We start from the raw sequence: 14,096 nt of genomic DNA, 5'->3' as shown, positions 1-14,096 counted from the left end.
AAAGAGTCTCCTTTGAATTTCTCATGTCTGTGCATTATTAACTGCTCACTGCTATTAAATATTAAACATGAAGCCATTTTAAAAGATACAGCACAGTCCACAACAGAGTACAAAAATACAACAGATTGCTGTATGTGTGTATTGAACATCATGTGTGATTACAATGAAAACCTGTTCATCTGCACCTGTATTTGATCCGTTACAGCTTTAACGTTTCACAGAAATATTCCTTCTCTGTTCATGATGTCACATGTGTCTGCGTGCTGTCTGTGTTCCTGAGAGGAAGTCACACACCACAGAAACCAGGAGAAACAGCTGTAACACTCTGCTATATACTATATCCAAGTAGCATTTATAAAAGAAGTAAACTAATATTAAGGAACAACTTGTGCTTGTAAATGTATGATCTCGGTCATTCTGGGGACTAAACTGGGGTCCATCATTTAATCTATTAAAATATTTCTTCAAGCCACCTTCTGTGTATGAGCAGCAAACTTTAAAGACACAGCAAGTGAATCTATAATGTCTTTGAATTGACTGTTTCTCAACCTCTTTTTAGTTGATGAAAGTAGACTTTAAATATAATATGAGACTTTATGCAGTAACTCCAGTACAGACATGTTGACTGATCTGTTTGAGGGAAGTTACTTAATATCACTAAACTTCCTGAATTCCTATGACTGATCTTTTCCTATCAGGAAAAGATCAGTTTTCTTGGTATTATTTTGATAGAATACTTTTTATAAATGTTTTAACTTCTCAGAATTCAGACAGATGAAGTCATTGTGAGCTGAGCACTGCTGGAAACTGTTAGAACAGACTGACTTAGATGAGATGCCATCATTTGTGTGTGCTCTCATTCACAGTCTTTGGAGAAAAATGGGAAGGTTGTTGAAATAATTTCCAACTTCATATGAAGTTCAATGGGACAGCAGCTTCCTCTTTGGTTTTTGTAGAGAAGCAAAAGAGCTTACAGCATCTATTGTTCCCAGGCAGTCTCCCATCTAAGTAATGACCAGGCCCAATCCTGGTTAGCTTCTGAGCTCAGATGAGGTCAGGTGTGTTCAGGGCAGTACGGCCATAAGTGAGGGAAGTGAGATGCAGAAACAACATATATTATTAAATTAAGCTTCCTCGGTCTCTCTGTGTGACGCTGAACACAAAACTACACACAGGGAACAGAAGAGGTCGACAGACACTAAGTTATCTGAGAGTCTCATTTTCAGCTGCAGAGAACCAACACGAGAGAGAAGAACATGTGCAGGATCAGCATCAGCCTCTCAAATAAACTCTGATTTAAAATAGAGGAAACATGGTTCCAGCACCTATATAATCCATATTTGTCACAGTGACTGTCGCTTACAGCCACACCTCCCTGAACACACCTGATCTTGGAAGCCAAGCAGGGTCCAGCCTGGTCCTCTGGGCAGTCAGAACCACCCGGAGCTGAACCCGCTCAACACTGTGGAGATGACAGTGGACTTTCGAAGGAAACCCCTCACTCTTCCCTTCTCACCATCCTCAACAATACAGAGAATTGAGAAGGTGAGAGAATAAGATTTGTGTTTGTTTTCCAGAAGAATTCAGACAGATGAAGTCTGTGAGCTGAGCACTGCTGGAAACTGTTAGAACAGACTGACTTAAATGAGGTGCCACGAATACAGCAGCTGGTATTCAAGGCGGTCTCTACGGTGGTCCTGAAGTGTCAAAGAATACAAAAGCAACACAACAAGCCACAACTCAATTGGGCAGTTTTCAGGTTTTAATGGATAAAGAGAGGGAAATTAGGAAAAGTTTGAGAAGGAAGTGAGACTCTGATGCTGGATAATCTTTATTAACTGTGCTGTTATCACTGTTTTATCAGTGAGATGAGTATTAGTTTCTCAACTTTACACAGCAAATTACCATCATGTGTAAGCTAAGAGTCCTTTCCCCTTTGTATTTTACCAGATGATGTTTTGTCCATTTTGTTGAATAAATCTTCAGCCTGTCCTGTCACACTGTGGCTCATGCTGCAGAAATCTTCAAGAGGAAGGTATATTTTGATCATCTTCTTAAAGATTATGGATTTCTTCATTGTACTGTGAATTATTATTGAGAATACCTCAAAACAAATAAACTCAAAACATATAGCTTATGTTAAATGCAACAGATGAAGAATAATACATTCAGAAAAACAGGCACCCTCAACATAAAATGTCAAATTCCACTACTTAGGGTGGCATTTTACTCTACTCTTTTTTAGCTACTGGGATGAACACTAAATGTATGAGAATCTAAGTGAACCATTTACAAAGTTCAGTTTCTTACTTTGTTAATCCATAATCATTTAAAACCTGACACGAAAGAGTGTAAATGCAGTGGATTTACTTTTTTCTCATGTGGTGTTTTCATATATTCATCCATCAGGTCCTGAAGCAGCCGTGGTGGATGAACTTATCCACAAGTATTTCACAGAGGACCCTGCCTCTGAAATCATGCTGGACTTACTGGCAACCAAGCACAACATTTCAGTGAGTGTCAGCACTTTCAAAAGAAGACAAAATGCAGACCTGACCGAGAGGAAGAACTACGCTCCAGTTGCTGCTGTGCAGGCAGCTTTTTCTGAGGAACCTCAGGGATCAGGCAGCTTTTAGGTCACAGAGCGATGTGGCAGCCTCTGAAACAAAAGTACTCTTTTACAGTCAGAAGATGTGATGTGATGAACACAATAAGAGAACCTGACACATCTGGAATAGAGTATTGTTCAGTGTGGCATGTTGGTGGGAACGACAAACTGAAACCTTTTGGGATTGCCTGAAGTGGCCGTATCGATGGCTTCTCAACAAAAATGATGTGGCTCACATGTGGAAAGTCCAACAATGATCCTGGTGTCGGTGCTCAAAATGACATTGAGTGTGTCGCTGAGCTTTGAGTTTTTCCAATGCGCCGCCGCACAGACTGTGGCAGAAAATGGACTGATGGCTGCACTTCATCGTTCCTTAAGATCAGCGCACAGAGATGCATTTGCAGGAGCCAGAAGTCACATGTATGGCACTTCAGCATCTGAGCAGTGAACTGAAAGCTGGAGGTCCTGCTTTGGCAAACAAAGGTTTTTATCTCATATTCATTCTTCACTGATTATCTACTTCACATCACACTTTTGGATTTACTGTAGATGACTGTGCTGATGAAGGCAATGCTCGCTTTTACGTGGTGTTTTTTTTTATGTTGAATCAATTCAGTTCCTGCTTAAGATTTTAAATGTCTTCTACATAATAAACTACTTAAAACACAACAGGCAGCAATTCAGCTGTATTTTACAGGAGGAAGGTGATATATTTCCTCAGAATAAAATGTGTGTTTGCATACTCACACACAGTTTTGGATGGATCTGTTTGGTGACTTGAGGGAGAAGCATCTGTTCAAAAGCAGCTACGAACACACAAGGCTGCTGCGATACAGCCGTCTGGGAGCGCGACAGAAAGAACTGGACGAACACAAACACCACTGGAACGCTCACGTTATCCGTGCTGTTCAGCAGTCTAACTGAACATCTGGATGAGCAGAGGTGATGTATCATTTGTCTCGCAGGTGAACACTGCAAACCATGTTAAAGCAAAAACAACAGGACGACCTTTTATTTCATCTACATGAAGCATTCACAGGAAAATCATGGTTACATGAGTTTAACCTGAGGTTGGACCGAGGCTGTAAAAGCTCAGAAAACAGTATATGTACCAGAGAGCTTTTTTTAAATTATATATATATAAAAAGAAAATAGTTTCTTCCTTGAAGCTGTCACTTTAAAATCAGTCATTATGTCTGAGAATTTCCACTCATGCTTCAGTCAGCATCACTTTAGTTCTAATATTTATTTGATGGTGTATTTGAGCTTTTATCATGTCGTCTTGTGGTGTCTCTGCATACGAGTCTTGTTGACTAAATCTGGCCAATCACTGGCAGGGAACGCCAACAACATTTAAACTTGAAGAGAAAACAAAGTAAATCTGGTTGTTTTTCTGTATTTTCTTCCCAGATTCAATGGGATGAACTGTGGATTCTCAGCATCTTCACAGACCCTGAGCAGCACCACCAGTTACTGTTGGGGACGATGACCTGCATCCCTTTGAAGAACCACAGAGACAAAGTGCTCTGACACCATCTCTTCAGTGGCAGTCTGCTGTAGAGAACTACATCACTCTGAACAACATGGCTGAACTTTATCTTCATTTCACATTTAGACAAATAAACTGGGATGGCAAAACATTTTATTCTTATGCATTACCCTCCGGCACAGAGGAACACCGGCACCTTGTAGATTTTAAAAAGAGAAGACAGAACAGAGGTTTAAACAGGAGTTTAAAGCTGAGTGTTTAACATCTCCAACCTGAACAAAACCTTTTTCTTTTGGGACATTTCAGGTGTTCATAGTTCAGTGTGTTTAAAAGCATCCACAGCCAGGGGAATTCTTCATTCCAAAGTTCATGTTGGCTTTAAAGCTGTTGCAGTTATCAGAGACAGGCGGCTTTAATGTGTTGGCACATGTATTTGCCATGGGGTAGTTTGAACTGGTGAGGAGCTGAAGGGACGCTCCAGGATCCGTGCCAGCAGGAGGTTTGCCTGCTACACCTGTGGCAAGCATGAAGATCTCCTCCAGGGTCACTGAAGTGTCTCTTTCTAAAAGCAGAAAGCATTTGGACTAATTTACTGAAAATGTCAATCTAAAACAAGACTTGGGATGATATTTTATGTTGATAAAGATTAAACTGACCAACCTTCACAGTCAGAAGGCAGTCTGCCCACAAACTTCTTGTTTTCCTCTTGTTACTTCAGGCAGGACTAAGCTGGGGTTGGAATAAGTTTTCCGTGTCTGTGGCAGATAACTTTTCACTTGAGTGACAGAACAGGGGTCAGGACTGTAGGATACTGCTGCAGTGCTGTGACAAACTGCAAGCTGTCAAGTCCATCTTTGAAGCTATAATGCAATAATACAGAGGATTTTAACTAACAGGCAGTCACATGTTTAACTCTTTCTGGGCAAGAGCAATAAAATAAACTACCTATCAACTGCTGTGTGGTTCCTATCAATTAAATACCACTGAAGGTAATCATTGATAACTGAATGCTTTTCCTCCATTGACCCAACACGTTTAAAACACCCTGCAGTCTGCAGCATGGTGCTGCTGTGTACGATCAGGTCCTGCAGGCTCTCCAATGACGAAGCATTCTCAATCTAAAAATGGGACCTCTGGAATTCTAAATAGAAATGGTATCAGAAAGCTGTCATGACACAAAGTTTGAAGTGGACCAAATTGCTGGCTTTCCCAACCTTTCACCTTTGCCAAAGTGGAACATTTTCAGTGGTGTTTTATTCTTTTGGAAGTGTGATTGCCTCTGCTTCTCTTTTAAACTCCCAGAGTTGTGTAATGACTCCACTGCACATCTTACTGTGCTTCCTGATTCACAGTGTAATCAGATTTCATTAAGAGAGTCAGTGGATCAATGTTAATCTTGTTGTTCAGAGATCATGTATTCAGATGAATGTGTAGTTATACTGTGAAGTCCAATTTAAAATGTCTTTTAAACACTGCCTTCAGTTGTCTTATCAGGACTCAATAATCTGATGTCCTTGCCACATGAACTGATTCAAGGCTGAATCCACAAGAAGGGCAAAACATTATCCTACGTAATAAAACAAATAAAGTATTATTAAGCAGTTGGCCAGAACAGTTAACCTTTAAAAGAGATGTGTATTTAATGGGTTAAAGCTGTTAAACATGATCTAGCATCAGTGTTTCACTTACTTCTCACATATCTCCCAATTCTATATGTGCTGGAACCACATGTTTCCTCTATTTTACCACAGAATTGCCTTGAGAGGCTGATGTTGATCCCGACCATGTTTCCATGGAGCATGGAGGTGCTGGGGTGACGCATGCACGTCCAACCTCACCTGCACACGTGACCAATCATGTCACTGATAGACCCCTATTTTGGGGATATTCGTTTGACGTTTGCAGATTTCCATTTATGGAAGGTTCTGTGAGTTCTTTTTTTCCATATATGGTAAAAACCGGGGCAACAGTGACGGTGTCTACTGGTCATGTGATCATATTTCGAACGCAGAAATCATATAAATAGGGCCAGTAGGACCACTGAAAGTTTAATCCTACACGTTCCCTCGAGGAGCCGTGAAGGGTCGCCTCTCTATCAGACTCCTTCCAGGGTCTCTGCAGTGGGCTCTGCCCCTCCTGCAGTGATACAGGTGGTAGTTATGGAGTCTGATAGACTGTCCTGGCCTGGAGCGTGCTGGGTGGGACATCGGCCGGCTCTTCGGTCCAGGAACGTCGGTCCTGGATCGAGGCGGCTGGCCGGTGTCTCGCTCCTCTCCTCTGGGTGAAGTGGCCGGTAGGATGCCCTGACAGATGGGGAAGACATTAAGCCACCACCTGGAGTCCAGAGCTTACAGCTTTGGGACTCCATTTTTTAATCTTACAACAGCCCCGAGGCTCGGGGTGCATTAACTTTGAGCAGGTGTTCCTCCTGGGCTCCACAAAAATCTCTACAGTACAGCAACTTACATCACTGATGTTATGTCCAATGTTCATACAAGCAGACACACCTGTGCTTTTGCTGACATCTGTAGCGCCCCTTTGAATGCCTTTGAACTCATCTGTTAACCAACTGACTTTGTGTCAAGTGAGACCGACTCTGCTTCAAAATTCTTTAAGAACATATCAACACTTTCCTTTAACACATTTTTATCAATTCATACTTGGATTTAGGCAATAACATCACCTGGTCAGAGTCACAAAACAAATGCAGTATAGCCTAAAACGCATGTTTAAATAACGCGACTCTCCCCGCACGGACGTCATTTTGTTGGTTGCCATGGTTACACGTAAACAAACGAGTTCACTTCAAACATTGTCCCTTTCCGGTTGGTTTTAGAAAATAGCTTCACTTGGTTAAATGATTAGTCATACGAAAAAACTATTATTAGAAAACAAGCGTGGTTAAGGATAAAAAAAAGAACATAAACATAATAAATAATAAATAGTTATGTCATGGCCAGCATTTTTCTTTTCACGTGCAGTTATCCTAACAACCACTAGATGTCGCACATTTTTTAACCTCAGTATGGGCTGCATCTGTGTCTCTGCCTGTCATGAACACCCCATGGACACGTTATGTGAAGAGGCAAAGTATCTTCAAAGCGACGCTTGTGTTTCTGAATGAAAGAGGCAGGTATGTGCAGAGTGAACTTTCTGCTCAACACTGAGTGTTTCTCAGACAGAAAGACACTTTCTATAAAGATACAGAGGAATGAACTGAGCAGAGTGCAGGATGCAGAGGTTCTTCAGTGAATGTGGTGTTGAAGGTGTGGAGGTGGATCAGTGTGTCAGAGGAGTTTATCTTCATGGGATCAGGCAGGAGGAGAAGACCTTGTCATCAGTGAGTTAAACTGCAGTTTAACTCTGCTGTGAACAGCCTGAACAACACTGCTGCAGCTGTAGTTTGTTCAGTGAGTTAAGGGCTCGTAGCTGTGAACCAGTTGATGATTTTAGCTCAGAAAGGCAGTTCATACAGGTCAGTGGATCCACTGCTGGGAAAGACTGCCAGACCTGTTAGGCCCAAGTGCATTGTGGGAATGTTTGGCAGCGATGTCTGTCCATGAGATCTACATGAAATCACGTCTGTCTTGTGTGGAATTCTAACCTGAGCGACCTTAAGACTCCCCGGGTGGAGTTCCTGGGGTTTAGGTCGGACATGTTGTTCTGACTGAGTGACGCAGAGCTGGATGCCGTCTTTGCAGAAATCCAACTAAGTCCCCCAAACACAGGACACAGAATGATGAAATCATTCCTTCATGCCAGGGGACTGCTGCTGCAAAGTGAGTCTGATATGAAGTGGATCCTTATGTGAAAGTCCTCTGTAAGCTGCATCAGTGCAGTCTCTCTGCTTTGTGTCAAAGAAGCTGTGAATGAACCTTCTTCAGATTTAGATCTGATGCATTATATCTTCTTTTTCTTTGTCCTTCACGCTGGAATAGATGCTTCAGCCGTTTAACTGTTCATCTGTCTGCTGCAACAAACAATGGAGCATCTCCAGTGCTGGAGAGCTTCCTTGGTGCCATCAACACGTCTGGTTTGCCATCACCTGTGCGCTCTGACAGGCTGCTGAGAATACTGAGGTCGCCCATTTCATGGTGGAACAGCGAGGAGAGAACCCAGACTCGCACGTTACTGGAAGGAGTGTCCGTAACCAACGGTGAGGTTTCCATAGCGATGTATTATGAGAAAAGCTCTGCAGGAGAGCACATAACGAGTGTTATTATTCCCCATCGTTCATCCTGCTGTTCCTCTGCAGGACTCTCACTGGCCTCATTCACAAACTCTGCTTTGTCCTCCATTACTGACAGAAAACACTGAACAAAGCATGAATGACATCTGTCATCTGCTTCAGAGCCTGTTGTTTTTTCACATTTCCTAAATGTAAAGTATATTTGAGGGGGAAAGACCTTCAGACATGTTTTCCTTCTTCTTATTTCTTGTGTTGGAACTGTTTGTATTTGCAGCAGCATCAAACCTTTTCAGACTTAGTTTTTCAGGCGAGTGCTCCACCAAGACCAGATTAGGCTGGACACACATTTCTAAAGCCATCACTGAACTTATGAGCATCAGTTTCCTCATTGTAGAGTCATAACATCCACCAGCTGGAAGTTCTAATTCAGAGCAGAAACATCTTCTCTTCCTGCTTGGAATGTTTCTCTGAATCATGTCTCTTGTTCTTCCAGGATAGAACGCTGATGGACAGATGTTTCCATTCCAGTCCTTGACCCATTCCATACTCTGTTTCTCAGCCTGGAGAGAGAAGGGCTTTTGACCCCTGATGATGAGTCATCTCTTTGCTCTCCACTGGGCTTTTCTGCCTCAGCTGCAGAGGCAACTTTCCTTCTTCATGGATGCTTGGAAGCATCACAGCCTGAGAGCAGCAGGCAGCCAGTCTCCCCACCAGCTTTGGACATCATTCAGACACCTTCAGGATCCTGATCAGGTGTGTTAAAACAGCTGAGTGCATCATATCAGGAGCCATTATTTAAATGATACATTTAAAAGGCCTAAAATGATTTGGCTAGATTACATAACTTAATGTTTATACTGAGGAGAACTGATTTCATAGCTTCAGTTTAAAACTGCAACTGAAAATGTTTCAGTGAAACATCTGAAGATGCCAAAGCTTTTGTTTAAGTCTCCAGAAAGCCTACAAACTATTGAATATGCTTAAAACTCTGATGGTGTTTTATTTGTGTTCAGGTGGAGGCAGACTGTGGGACTGACTGGGATGGACCACACGGCTCTGATGACCTCGGAGGTGAAACGGACCGAGTTGAAGGAGCCCAAGTGCAGCTTGAAGGACACCTGAGCGAGAACATGGCCAGGTCACCTGACCCCGATGTTCCCTTCATGGATGCACTCCACATCTATGCAGCCGCACCACAGCAGCTGATGCAGCCACAGCAGAACTGGACGAGTTCACCAACGTTCACACACTGCTGGATGGAAAAGTGCACCAAACACTTCATGTTCAATCGTCTTTATTAACCAAACTTTAACATTTGTAAATAAAACTTCAGATTGAAATGTTTGTTCTCAGTTCTCCTGAACTGTTACCAACCTCACACACTTCCAGTTAATGAGGTAAAGCCTTAACATGGCTCACTGCTCCACAGCCTTCAATGAGCAGCATGAAACAGAGGAACAGACTAACTGCTCCAACTTTGAAATGTTCACCTTAAAGACGCTCAGTTTCTCACATTATTCACATCAGATCATTCCAAAGCCAAAGTCTGTACTTCTAACAGACGCTTGGAGCTTTTCTCTGAATGTCTGCTAGCTTTGGCTCTTCAGAGGCAGTTTCAGCAGGTCCTGCAGGCTGAGGCTACAGGCGTGGTCATTTCAGGAGGAACTCCTGCATACAGGTGCTGGGGAGGTATACTCCAACCTGTCCACAGCTTCAGGAGTTGGTGCAGTTCCTGAGAGGAGCCCACAGAGACACAGTCAGAAGTATTTAAAGCTGCCAATAAGATGCTGAACATCAGAACTTTCTCAAGTTTACCCAAAGATCAAAGAATCTCTGCTTCACCTGTAAAAAGAAACTGGTCTTTCTGCGGTAAAATAAAACAATGTTTCCATCTTGTTACCGGGTAGATTTTCCACCACCAGGTTTCAGAAATATGGAGTCAGTGTGAAGAATCAGCAGCAGCTTTAGGAGATGAACATTGTTCAGGTCTGTTTCTCTGAGAGAACATTTACAATCTGAGCATTTTCAGTGTGGTCTCTCAGAAAGCCTGAGCTGCACGTCTCCTCCAGGCTGCTGTGCTCATCCTCACTATCTGGCATCGGCCTCATGATCCTTTTCAGGATGGTCTGAGAAGTAAAAACAGCCTCAGAGGCTGTAAACTGAAAGGGTTTATTAACAGAACAGAGCAGCACTTTTATAAAAGCACATTTTATTGGATAGAACATTGGAGGCTTGTAATCTCTGAATGATAGAACTGCAACATGTTCCACTTAAAGCCTTATTCCACTTTTATAAGTACAATCCCAATAAAAGCCCTGCTGGTACTGATGGAAGCAGTCAGCATGTTCAGGTGAGCAGCCTGTGAGTCCACAGCTGGCTGTGCAGATGTTGGAAAAGGACAGCAGCTGGGGCAGGACGCTCTTTGATCATGTTGGGAACCCCGCTGTCTTTCAGCCCCTGACGTAGCTGCTTTATTTGTGTTGGTCTCCGTTCGATGACCTACAGAAAGGATCAGAGAGTTTGCAAAGCATCATTTAGATGCAGCTGTTGGTGGAAAAAAGAGACGATTGGATCAGTTTGTTCTGCAGTTAATATACATTCAAATCTTTCTCCACATGTACTTCATTTCATTTTGATTTATTCAGACCGCATGCTGCAGGATTTTCTCTGTTGTCATCATTAATGGGAGGAAGAGCCCAGCTGAAGGCCAGGCTGTTCAGCTCACATCGCTCCGGTGGAGTCGGCTCCCTCTGACTATCAAGCTCCAGTTAACAGCGTGAGGCAGCGTTCCATCACTGATGCGCACCATGCTTTCTGTGGTAGATCCAAAGTCAACATGTCTGCATGATAGCACCAGAATAATCAGTTCAAGTTCATTTCAAGAAGTTGCATCATGACTAAATACAACGATGACTTGAAGGAACACTTGCTGCAGATGCCACATCAGCAACATCTGGATCAGGGCAGTCAGAAAGCTCAAATACAGCAGACTCCTGGTTACTTCCAACGATAAGCTGCAACATGGATGGGCTCAGTCCAGCGAAGCGAGGACCTCCATGAATAAAGGAATGTCCTGTGGCCCGTCCAGCTGCTCTGAAAACATCTGCATCTACCAGGCTCTGCAGGTGGGTGGGACCTTGTGATGGTCTGCCCCACCGAACAGAAGAGTTCTGCCAGTGTTCTCTGAGAGGGAAAGAACAAGATAGAATTAAAAGCTGATTTCAGCTGAGACAGCAGCATCATCCTGACAGATTTAACTTTTTAATCGCAGTTGTTGCTGCAAACGTTTCCAGGAAATATCTACCTCTAATTCTGCTTTCTGTGGTGTCAGAAGAACAGATTTGTTTGAGTCCAAATACCAGATATGAGACCATTTTCAGCTCAAGAATATTTCTTTGTGAGAAATAACTAAAAATCTGTCCAAGAGCTTCCACCATGGACCAATGTGCCTTCTGCTGTCATCAGTTTGGAGAAAAAAACAAAAAGGGTGCTTGTCTGGAGTAAATGTCCAGTCACACGTGTTTTCTCTGTTTCACAGACTGTCCTTTGCCATTTGTCTTGTGTTCTCAGAGTGAAACACGAGGTTCAGAGTGGTAGAGAATGTAAAGCTTGTCCTGGCCCGGTGTCAGAGTTACCAGCAAAGCAGACGTGTTCCAGCACAGATCAGCGGTCACAAAAGGTTCTTTTTGCACACCAAACCAGTTCTCTTCATAAGGTTTGTCAGGCCCGTTAGACGCAGAAGCAGTGCAGCGTGAATCTAAAGGTGATAAAATCTGAGTCTACTGGAGAAACAATGCTGCAAACGCTTTGCATCAGATCTGTTATCACTGGTGTGTCCTCAGGTTTCCACTGATACACACGAGGGCTGCTGAGCTTCAAACGAACACCAGTAAATGTGTCCTGGTGGAGGTCGGTGACGTTCACCACCTGCAGAACATCTGGTGCAGAGGTTAGACAAATCTGCACATCAGATCTCTGCAGAGCAAACCGATCGGACACGGTTCAGACAGTAAAAAGCACGCTTCACCGAGTGTCCCTGCAGGGTAACACACCGGAGAGGAATGGGTCACTTTTCCTTCACCACCTGCACCCACAGAATAAACATGCTGTCCACTCATTTTCAGCTTGTTAGCAGGAACAGCAGATGAGGGAACGACAGACCTCGCTGCTCCGGAGTCGACTCAGAAAGAAACAGGCTGGCCAGCAACAGGAGAGTCAGCTGAGGACATTTATGGCTTTTATCAGCATACTGCACAAACGAAGCTTCTAAAGGTTTAAACTTCTTCTCCAAATAAGCCACAGCTTTCAAAATCTCATGGTTGTCATCATGAGCAGGAAGACTTCCTTCATTGTGTGAGCTGTGTGTCTGATATCAGCAGCAATTTACTTCCCTGCAGTGACAGAAAGTGTTTTTCATGCTTTAGGGTCCAGATGTGCAGCATGTGACAGTCCAAAGACGAGGCAAAGAGCCTCCGGCAGGTTCTGCAGACCATCCATCACCATACCTCCCTCAGCAATGATGCTAGTCGACACCGGGTGAAGGTGCAGCTGGTTTGGAGTGAGCTGCACATCTTCACGGGCAACAGCCAGCAGCCCGACAGATACCTGTGCCCAGGTCTCAGTGTCACAATCCTGTGATGAAAGCCAACAAAAACATGACGTTACAGCAGGGAAACGTTGGAAACTGTCACCATGTCATCTGTCCTGCCCACACTGCCTTCCAGCCTTGTGCATTAAAGGAATACTCGGAGGATCTGGGAGTTAACCCTTTCTCCATCATTTTCACAGTGAGACAACATGATCAGTCTCTTTCTGTTCCTGTACACCCAGCAGCTGCCTTTCAGCTCCTAATATCACAGCTCAGCTCAGCTCAGCTCAGCTCAGCTCAGCTCAGCTCAGCTCAGCTCAGCTCAGCTCAGCTCAGCTCAGCTCAGCTCAGCTCAGCTCAGCTCAAACAATCGCAGTGGATACAAGTCAGTGGCATACTCTGTAAAAGTGAACATGATCTGCGCTAAGCTAAGGTGTGATGCTAACAGCTGGAAGCCAGCCGCTGGACTACATCAGTCTAGAAAACATTTAAGATTCTTTTGAGGCATTTCTGCTTTATTTGATAGTGACAGTAGAGGCAGAAAAAGCAGGGGAGAGAGGAGGAAACAAGCAGCAAAGTGCTGCTTTAAGTTAAATTAAGCTGTCGATAAAGCAGCGTTCAAAAGCTACAGCACAAAAATGTCTGTGACAGTCTGTAGGAAACACGTGTCGCTGCATTATCTGACAGAGCAGCAAACAAGTTACTGACTGGAGAAACAATCCACAGCTGTGACAGAGAGCAGCAACAGAAGCTCTACAGGGGTTGTAGGTTGTACTTCTATCACATCGGATGTACTGTAGATTTCTTGGGACGATCCATCTGAGTTCAGCTGAGGCGAGTTGGACCCACGAGGGATGTTCCTGACCAACAATTTGCTCGACAATTAGTCTAAAACTTAAATTTAGACAAAGTAAAAATATGTCTCAAGATTTTGTCGAGGCCTCAGGACACAGATGCAGGGTCGAGTTCAAAGTCAAGACTGTTTATTCATATAAACAACAGGTTGATGATCTGCTCACAGAGCAAAGAAAGGGGCTGTGAAACTCCTGAGCACTCTCCTCAATAACTATGGAGGAGGAGAGTGCAGCTGTGAAAATGATCAAACCAAAAGCCTCTCCACTCCAGGAGGAAAACAAAGAGCTATTAAAGATAAGAAACTCGCACGCTCTCCTAACGAGGCGGACTTAAACAAAAGAAGCTCTCTCAGAAACAGAGGCACTAT

General features: G+C 43.5%; 1 protein-coding gene and 1 pseudogene across 1 annotated transcript in view; both read right to left on the bottom strand.

The window, feature by feature from the left end:
• The window catches only part of LOC140295535 (NLR family CARD domain-containing protein 3-like), a 173,162-nt gene that overhangs the window by 22,346 nt on the left and 136,720 nt on the right, over positions 1-14,096 (bottom strand). The gene's annotated exons all lie outside the window — the stretch shown is intronic.
• On the bottom strand, positions 968-1,086 carry LOC140297222 (5S ribosomal RNA; annotated as a pseudogene).

The sequence above is a fragment of the Leuresthes tenuis genome, unplaced genomic scaffold (assembly GCF_036924035.1).
Source record: "Leuresthes tenuis unplaced genomic scaffold, fLeuTen1.0.hap1 SCAF_1, whole genome shotgun sequence".
NCBI lineage: Eukaryota > Metazoa > Chordata > Actinopteri > Atheriniformes > Atherinopsidae > Leuresthes > Leuresthes tenuis.
This window is presented reverse-complemented; position numbering and strand designations above follow the sequence as displayed.